Below are 10590 nucleotides of genomic sequence, written 5' to 3'. Positions count from 1 at the left end.
CTATCGCACCAAAGTTTGGAAGGTTGTTTTAAAAGGGCGGGAACATCTTGTTGATAAAGACAAAGAAGGGAATGTGTCCGTGAAACCTAATGAATATTGGTCTGATTAGGATGATAAATCAGCTGTTGGAAACTCCAAGGCTTTGAATGCCCTATTTAATGGAGTAGACAAAAATGTTTTTAGGCTAATAAACACTTATACTGTAGCCAAGGATGCTTGGGAAATTCTTAAAACAACTTATGAAGGTACATCCAAAGTAAAGATGTCTATGCTTCAGCTTCTCACTTCTATATTTCAAAATCTAAAGATGGGTGATGATGATACTCTCCAGCAATATCACATGAAGATTCTCGAATTTTCAAATGGATCTAGTGCTTTGGGAGAAAATATGTCAGAAGAAAAACTTGTAAGAAAAATTCTTAGGTCTCTACCTAGGAAATTTGACATGAAGGTAACAGCCATTGAAGAAGCTCATAACAACGACACTATGAGAGGTGGTGAATTTATTGGTTCTCTTCAGATTTTTTAAATGACCAACAATGAAAAATTTGAAAAGAAAAATACAGCAGTTTGCTTTCAAAAATGGATCCATTCGAATTGGATATTGATGAAACTCTAACAGATACCATTGTGTTACCTGGATGACATTTCAATAAGGTTTTAAAAAAACTAAGCATGAGAAGAAATCCAGATGTCAAGAATATCTCACCTGTCATCACTAATGTGTCTCAACATGAGAACAATACTATAAGAGCTCAGTATAATGGATGTAAGGGTTTTGGACACATCCTAACAGAATGTCCAACTTACCACAAGAAACAAAGGAAAGGTATGTCTGTCATTTGGTCTGAAGAAAAACTAGAAAATGAATCTACCAAGAATGTCAAAGCCTTCTCTAGAAGATGCAAGACCACTAGAAAACTGAGTTATAAGAAGGAACTTTCTACCCAAATATCTGATCTTCAGATAGTAGTTTCAATGCTGACAAAATTCTTCAATTTAATGTCAGAGAAAAAGTTGCAACATCCTCGAAACCATCAAGAAGGTTACATTAGACCTAAAACTCTAAAGTGTCACCGTTGTAGAAAATCTGGGCACATAAGACCCTTCTGCTACAAGCTACACGGATATCCAAAAAACGAGGTAGGAAATTGAAAAAAACTGAGAATATCTGTCTACTTGCTCACATATCCTACAAAACTTCAAGAAAAGATGAGGAATACAAAAATGAATGGTCAGAATACATGATAGAGGAAGACTAAAATGTCAATAAAAATGTCATGACATTGGGAGATGATCACTTGAAACACATGGAAATTCCTATTTATCATGACATTACTATGAATAATCCCAATCACCTCACAAACCATCTGAGAAGAGAATGAGCTACCATTACTTAGAGAGATCTTGTCAAGAATTTTATCAAGGATATGATGGTAAATCAACTTGAGAAACGAGTAGGTAAAGATGGTATCTATTTTTGAAAAAAAAAAGCTTTGGCAACTAATAAGAAGGGATGAAGCAACAGATAGATTTCAATTTCTATGGGTAATTGAAAAAATAAAAAACATCATTACAGAGAATTGATATTTCCAAGTTTACACGCCATTTAAGTCCCATCACCTACTACACTATTCTAAACTCCCACTTTGTCAAGTCGGGACATCCTTCCATTCTCTCTAAAGAAGCTATCCTTAATCTCTTGATCTTTAATCAAGAAAATTGCATGGAAAACACTAACTCTCAAGAGATATCTACCACTACACCTTATTCTGCAAGGGATCCAGAAGATTTATCAAATGTCATAAAAAATGGTTTTCCTCTTTCTATTGTTCCCAGTCACACTCCAAAGAAAAGTAGAACAAAGACTCTAGTTGGAAGGAAGACTCACACTCAAGTAAGTACGTCCTCAATCTCCCCTAATAGGATAAAAAAGTATTATATTCATGATATATCTAAATCCATGTTTATTGACAACCCCAAAATAAATATTGGCGCAACTGAAAACCCAAACACTGGGAAAGGTATTGAGACATCTCATAAGGATAGTCTTAAACTTGCTAACCCTGTCAAAAGCATTGAGAAGGCTAGACAAAAGAAAAGTTCCATTGACAAAAGCATTCATAAATTACTCTCTAACATTGTAAAGGGTAAAGCTATGTCTAATGATGCACCGAATATTTTAACATCTAAAAAAGATACATAGGTGAACATCACTTAATCTAGGCATGAAGCAGATCTAGAAAAAGGATAGAAGGTAGGCGATGATCAAAACAAAGTAAGTAATGTAGATTATTGTTCAGATGATTAACCTATTGTTGAAAAACTAGCTTCTGATCTAGTTGAGAAGCTGAAGAAGAGGAAGGCTAAAGTTACTGAGAACATTGTTTCAAAGGTCTCCAAAACAAGGATTGTTGTGGGACTAACCAAGAGTTGGAGCAAAGTTCTTCCTACGAGAAAGAAAGACCTGACAGAAAGACTGATGTATCTAGTGACTCTGAGCTTGAAATTGGTACTGATGTTCCGGACATCCAACATAACATCAAAGGAAAACTTGTTAAGAGTCTTATTACTGTTCCAAAGGATCCTTTGGATAATTTGTCCTTTCATATTCTTGAGAATGCAAAAAAAAGAAATACATACATCATAGACGTATTGATATAGAAAGAGAATTAGGAAAAGAAGCCTTTGAATGCAAGGAGATATTAGATCTCATTAGACAAGCTGGGTTATTGAAGACTGTGACAAAGCTTAGTCAGTGTTATGGGAAAATGGTAAACAAGTTTGTAGTTAACATAACTCATGAATGTAGTAATAAATAAAGCAAGGAGTATAGGAAAGTCTTTGTAAGAGGAATGTGTGTGGAAATCTCCCTAGTAATAATAAATAGGTTCCTAGGGAGAAGTGAAAAAGAAAAACCTGAGGTTGAGGTGTTTGGCAACATCATTTGTGAAGAGATTACTAAAGAACATGTTAAGGAGTGGCCTCAAAAGGAAAAACTGTCTCGAAGCCATCTAAGTGTGAATATACCATTCTTCACAAGGTTGGTGCTGCCAACTGGGTGCCTACTAATCACACTTCATTAATTGCTAATGGACTAGGAAGATTCATCTACATCATTGGGACCAAAAAAAATTATGATTTTGGAACCTACATCTTTTAGCAGATTATGAAACAAGGTACTTCTTATGCTGTAAAGATGAAAATTACTTTTCCAACCTTGATTTATGGAATCATTTTCAATGAACAACCTAGAGACTTAACTGCATCTGACAATGTATGCAAAATGGGAATCTCCCATATCCTTCCATCACAAACTATTTGAAGGAACTCATATTCCTGATATTGAAAGAACAACCAATAAGAAAATTGGTCCCTCTACATCGAAGGCTAACATCATTGCTAAGCTAAAGGCAACTTGCAAGGGATTAGATGATACCATCAAAACCTATACTACAAGAAAGGCTAAATCGGAAAGATTAATTGAAGCCCTGGCTGAAGATGATGAGCAAGAAAATTGGGTTGGTGAAGCTGACCAGGAAGCGGAAAATTGTGAAGCAGCTAGGACCACTAGTGCTTAGGAAGCTTTGATTCCTTTTTTGTTTGTATGTCTTAAAAACATTATATACGAGCTTATTTCCCATAATCTTTTGTATGCACTTGTGTGCATTTTTGTACTAATGCTTTTGTACTCTTGAAAAATTTGCTTCCATGAATGTATGCTTGTGTGTTTCCATCTGTTTGTGTGGTTCCAACTGTTTGTGTGTGTTGCTTGTTTGCAATATTTTTGTGCTTCCATTTGTTTTACATTTACTCTATTTGTTGTTAATTTTTGGCTAAAAAGGGGGAGTAAAGTGTTAGTGTGTTTGATTGTCCTGATGTTAAAACACATGTTACAACACATGTTACAACACATGTTACAACATGCTGGTTGGCTTACATCTTGACTGTGCTACTACTAAGAAGAGTAGTTATTGTGGTTGCCTACTGAAACTATATAGGGGAAGCATGATAGTTTGTCATGCTACTTAATCGCTCTGCTCTGGAGTGAAGACTGGAGATTGAAGAATGTGTGCAAGATGTTTTGACATCCTGCTGAATGTGAGGTTGTTTAAATAAACTTCTGCTGCATGTGCCTCTAATGTGTGAACTTGAGTAGTTCATGTTTTGGTATCCCTTGGGGGGTACTAGTTCTATATGACAGGGGGGTAATGGAGATGTCTGTTTGTATAAGCTCCAAAGAACTTTGAAGAAGAAGACCTATGTGTAACTGTTTTACCGGATGTTGTGACATCCTACAACTGAACATCCTGACAGTTCAGACTGGTTTTTAAATATTGAAAGATTTGATTGAAAAATATGAGAATTTTGAATATTCAATTAATCATTACAAGCGCAGACAATCAAGGATGTTTAGGACAAATGCATATTAGTCTATGTTTTTTAGAAAAATAATCTTTGAGATTTCTTTTGGAAAACTAAGATTGGATTTGATTTTATTTGTTCCTAATTTGTGAAAAGATCTTGCATTTTTTTCAGAAAAGAGAAGATTGGATTCAGATTAAAGTCCACGCTCATTATGTAAGTATCTATAAAAAGGAACTTGGGAATCCTAGTTTGCCAAGTATTCCAATAAGAAAACAGTGGGTGCAATAAAGGTTGTTGTTTTTGGAGTATCTCAATCTCCGCGTGTTTTCTGTTCTTTTGTGTCACTCATGTAACTTCTGATACATTGAGGTGGACGTGTGTTCTCAATCGTGAAGCTTTTAAGCAAAAGAGTTGAGTGTTGTTCTTGATCAAAGCTTTTAAGCAAGATCAATAATTGTTCTTAGTTAGGGTGCTTAACTAAGTTATTTTATTGGAAAGTATGATCTTCTATTTTGTGTTCCCTTGGTCATAGGGTGTGTGATTGTTTAATCACTACAGTGATTAGAAGTGGGGTGGCGATTTCTCAGGTCTAGATGTCGACTTCTAGGCATAAGTAACGTTGGGGAGTGATTAAGCGAGAAGTTGTAAACTAGGGGGTGTTTAGCGTTGAACTAATACTGTTGACAGCGGACTTCCTTCCTGGCTTGGTAGCCCTAGATTAGGTGTTATTCCCACTGAACTGGGTTAACAATTCATTTTGTTATTTATCATTCTGCCATTTACTTTCAGTTTTGATAAGTTTGCTGTAAGTCAATATATGTTATAATATTTGTCTTGACATTGTGTGTTGTTAGGACATTTGTCTTGACATATGTTATAAGTGCCATAATTTCAGAGGTATTATGCTTAGGTGAGCCATGTTTTATTTCTTTATAATAATAAAAACAACATATTCCCAACTTTTGCAGTTTATGTTTTTATTTGTTAATAAGTGTAAACTAAATGAACTAACCCTTATGTTTTTCAATATAACAGTGGGATCACATAATCAGATTTCACTATAAAAGCACTCGTCAAACAGACTTTAACCTAATCCTTACTTATATGAAGTCGCCCCAAACTCACATGCATCATTCTTTGAGATGTATTGCAAGACAGAAAAGTCTTCAATGTTCTTCTATCTAGAATAAAATGTTTTTTTTGTATCCTTGCAATCTATCTCACATAATGGTGTTGATGTTATTGTTTTTCTGCTCATTTAATAGATTGTAAGTGCAGAAAATCAATCTTGCTTCAAATATTTGTTGTACATTTCCAACCAAAGAAATAGTACAACATTTGTTGTGTACTCCTCTCTCTACAAACAAATAAGCTACTAAAAATGGTGAATTTGAATGCAAAGTTCTGACATTCAAGCATCATTCTTTTAGAAGTTGGAACTTAAATAGAGAAGAGAGCTTCAACTTACACAAAGAAGGGAGCTTAACCTTTGAAAATATTTGTTGTAAACAGTTTATCTTAATATTCTGTGTAACCATGTAATATTAAAAAAAAAAAGAATTATTCACCTCAGTTTAAATCCAAAACCGATGTGATTGTTTAAAGGAGATGATAATTTACCTCATTTTTATAGTTAAACCAAGGGGTATAATAATCATATTTTACTATAAAAACACTCGTTAAACAGATTTTACCTTAATCCTTAATAATATGAAGCCGCCCCAAAGAGAGGAAATATTTACCACCCCTACAACATATCTCTGGGATGGATTACAAGTGCCGAAAATAAAAATTCTCATTGGCCCTGAAAAACTATCTCTAGCATCTTACATGATACCTCTAGCATCTAAATTTTGATATCATCGAAAATTTGTTGCTTACAATGTATTTTAATATTCTGTGAAAAAAATTTAATTGAAAAAAATGTGGGTTCACCTCGGTTATTTGTCATGACCGATGTGATAGTTAAGCGTTTTTTCTATACTATATACACAGGCCTTAACAAATCTTTGTCGTTCATTTAATTATTATCGAAGCTTAATACGCTGTCATTAGTGATCCGCGTGAAACATAAGGGGAATCCACTATATAAGCATGCTGAATAATAAATATTAAACCTAAATGAAACATATGAAGCGCTTGAAACCTAAGGACGCTTGGAAAAGCTCTCTATGATGGATGCGCAAGAGCAAAACAATTTTAGGGTTCAAAGTTTATTTTCTTAAATATTTATTCGAACAAAAAATGATTTGATTTTTTTATACTAATTATCTTACTCTTTTTTTCATCAGAAACAATTACATGTAAGATCCAATTCAAGATCTTCCCTAAGATTCAATAAATTGAAGATATAAAGTCTAAATTTTGAGGGAATTTGGTTTTATCTTTAACTCTAGGTAATTTGACTTTTATTTTAACTTAATATTTTGTGTAAATAATGAAATATTGGGTAAACAATGTAATATTTTGCGTAAACAATGCAACAACTTTAAAATAAAAAATAATAATCATATCCCTTGGTTTTTTGAATAAATCGAGATAAAAGATATTCTAGTTTTGAAAATAATAAAAGTGTAGCTACTGGGATTCGATCTCATGTGCATATAACTATATCCCTCAGTTTTTTAATTAATAAGGTGTTAAGTGGAAACTATTAATGGCGCTCTTCATTACACTACAACACGGAAGGCCTATGAAAGCGCTTATTTTGGGCTTTAAAAGCGCTTTAAAGCGCTGTGAAAGCCAGCGCTGGCGTAGGTAACAAAAGCGCTTCTAAAAGCGCTCTGGTAGACCCCCCCTATAAGAGCGCTTTTCTGGAAAAAGCGCTCTGGTATCCCCCACTATTAGAGCGCTTTTTCTGGAAAAAGCGCTCTGATAGCCCCCCCTATAAGAGCGCTTTTCCAAAAGCGCTTTCGTAGGTTGCGTTTTTTATTTTATTTTTTATGCTTTTTTTTTTATAAACCTATTATTTTTATAATTTCTAAACCTGCTTTTATGGCAGCATTCTTTCATGAACCTGTAATTTACCATTGTTATCCCATAAACCTATAATTTACAATCGTAATCCCATTATTTCAGTAATCTCATTATTTCAACAAAGAAGCGATTTCGATTATATACTAAACATGCATTATAATTATACCATTGTAATTAATCCAAAATATATATACACCGATTCACATATTTCTAACATGAAAACAACTAAACCAATTCACATGACATTATAACAATAAGAAAATCATCCCTAAACAACTAAATCAACTAAATCGGTCCTAGTCCTGCAAAGTCTGAACATCTTCAAATGACTGAAAATCTTCACAATCTGCAAAATAAAAATAATATAATCAAAATAAGATTATTATTATATAAAGGCTCTAAAATAAGAAGGTAAAGAGTAGAACGAGTATATATATATATATATATATATATATATATATATATATATATATATATATATATATATATATCGTGTAAAAAGAATAATCAAATTAAATATATCAATAAATACAAATTAATTTATTAATATTTAGGACTTTATATATCTAACTTGAATACATGGAATGGAATATCATTTATTGTAAATTAGTTCAACAAATTTTGTACATAAAGTTTACCTTAAATTGAACACAGCCACGTCATATAGCCCAGAGGGATAAAGCAATATAGATCACTAACAATAATCCTGTCACAGACACCCTCAAGAACAACATTAGCTACATGTTATTGATAGGAACACTATTAGAAACTCAACCAACAGCATGTCAAACAATTACAGAATTTGAGAAGTTGTTACCAAATTGATCAAAAGAGCCCAGTATCCTTGTGAGCTTTCTACTATCTCTTAGCAATATAAGAAGTTTCTCTACAACAACAATTAATGTAAAGTTCACAACCAATTGACAGGAAAAATTAGACACAAATAAAAGTTGAATATTAATTTCTATGACAAATAATACATGACAACTAGTTACTACTACTTACCCTTCAGCGTTTTCCTTCATCTTTGAGCTATGCTATATCTACACTTATTTTCCTACACTTTTATATTACACCGTATATTTTAACACAGATAGATACTTGTGCACAGAAATTAAGATAGAATAAATTAATAAAAAATGAATTGTATACCTTGTATGTAGAAAATTACGGTGTTGGTGTAAGCTAGGGGTGTATGTTTACTCAATCAATAAATGTTGCAATAATGAGAAGGGGTTGTTGGACTAGAAATTTGAAGGTTTTGTTGGACTTAACCTGCATCGCCTCATTTCTATCCAAGTTGTATTGTGTCACAGAATATGAATCAAATAACTGTACCCCGAAGGATCCTGCCACAGAAGACTTCGGGGTACAATTACTTGATTCATATTTTGTGGAACATAATCGGCAGGGGCACATTGTGTTCTATCCTTTACCAGTCCATCCACTGTTTGAAGCTCAACCTACAATAGAAAAACGTGATTATTACTAACTACATATAGAAAATCTTGAATCATGTAAAAGTTGATGAAACAGATATCCCTTGTAGGTCTCATTATCAATAACATCTTCTACTTACTTGATACATGTCTTCAATACTCTAAATCACTGATAAAAACCTAACAAACTTTGTCTTCAATACTCTAAATCACACTGAGAAAACCTAAATCACTGATAAATTAAAAAAGCCCCAATAATATTAACTATAACCCTAAATAAAATTTTGTATTTTTGAAAGCAAACAATGAAAAAAAGGAAAATTTCCGGCACAAAACCCTAACCTGAACAGAGAAGAGACGGTTGAAGGGTGGCGATGGAGTGAGGAAGGCGGCGGCGGAGTCGGTTGAAGGCTGGAGAGGGAGTGAGGACGGCGGAGCAACGAAAGGAAGAAGAAGGTTCGCGTGTTTTGGATCTGAAACAAAACGCGTGTGTTTGTAAAATATATAATTTTTTAAATGGGCTACCAGAGCGCTTTTCAAAAGCGCTTTAATAACACCCCCTACCAGAGCGCTTTTATCCCAAAAGCGCTTTCGTAGCACCCACCCTATAAGAGCGCTTTTAAAAGCGCTTTCATAACCCCCCTACCAGAGCGCTTTTTAAAAGCGCTCTCATACCCCCCCTACCAGAGTGCTTTTTGAAAGCGCTCTCATAACCCCCCTACCAGAGCGCTTTTTTTTGATGCAAAAAAACAAAATTAATAAACAAGGGAAAATGATGCAAAAAAAGCGCTCTGGTAGGGGGGGTTATGAGAGCGCTTTCAAAAAGCGCTCTGGTAGGGGGGGGTATGAGAGCGCTTTTAAAAAGCGCTCTGGTAGGGGGGTTATAAAAGCGCTTTTAAAAGCGCTCTTATAGGGTGGGTGCTACGAAAGCGCTTTTGGGATAAAAGCGCTCTGGTAGGGGGTGTTATTAAAGCGCTTTTGAAAAGCGCTCTGGTAGCCCATTTAAAAAATTATATATTTTACAAACACACGCGTTTTGTTTCAGATCCAAAACACGCGAACCTTCTTCTTCCTTTCGTTGCTCCGCCGTCCTCACTCCCTCTCCAGCCTTCAACCGACTCCGCCGCAGCCTTCCTCACTCCATCGCCACCCTTCAACCGTCTCTACACTGTTCAGGTTAGGGTTTTGTGCCGGAAATTTTCCTTTTTTTCATTGTTTGCTTTCAAAAATACAAAATTTTATTTAGGGTTATAGTTAATATTATTGGGGCTTTTTTAATTTATTAGTGATTTAGGTTTTATCAGTGTGATTTAGAGTATTGAAGACAAAGTTTGTTAGGTTTTTATCAGTGATTTAGAGTATTGAAGACATGTATCAAGTAAGTAGAAGATGTTATTGATAATGAGACCTACAAGGGATTATATTTATTAGTGTGATTTAGAGTATTGAAGACAAAGTTTGTTAGGTTTTTATGCAGAAAAAAAAAACTCAAGTAATTTGTTTTTGGAATAAAAGTTTCATTAGATCCGTGAAGTTAGTATTTACATCTATAGATGTATTATCTATAGTTTTATACACTTTTTAATTTAGTATGAATTGATTTAAAGGGCCTCCAGGATTGATCGCTTTTTACATGATCTTTTTTGGACATAAAGCATAGGACTTTTTGTTTTATTAGCCACTATTACGAGTTCCAATGTGGAACGTGTTGAGAACATTCATTTCTAGGGAACTTTTGAACTCTTTTAGCTTTCACATTCTAATTTTTTTTTCAATATAATGTATCTGGAAATTAACATTCTACTTT

Source organism: Vicia villosa, linkage group LG6 (genome assembly GCF_029867415.1).
Source record: "Vicia villosa cultivar HV-30 ecotype Madison, WI linkage group LG6, Vvil1.0, whole genome shotgun sequence".
NCBI lineage: Eukaryota > Viridiplantae > Streptophyta > Magnoliopsida > Fabales > Fabaceae > Vicia > Vicia villosa.
Note: the sequence above shows the minus strand (reverse complement) of the source record.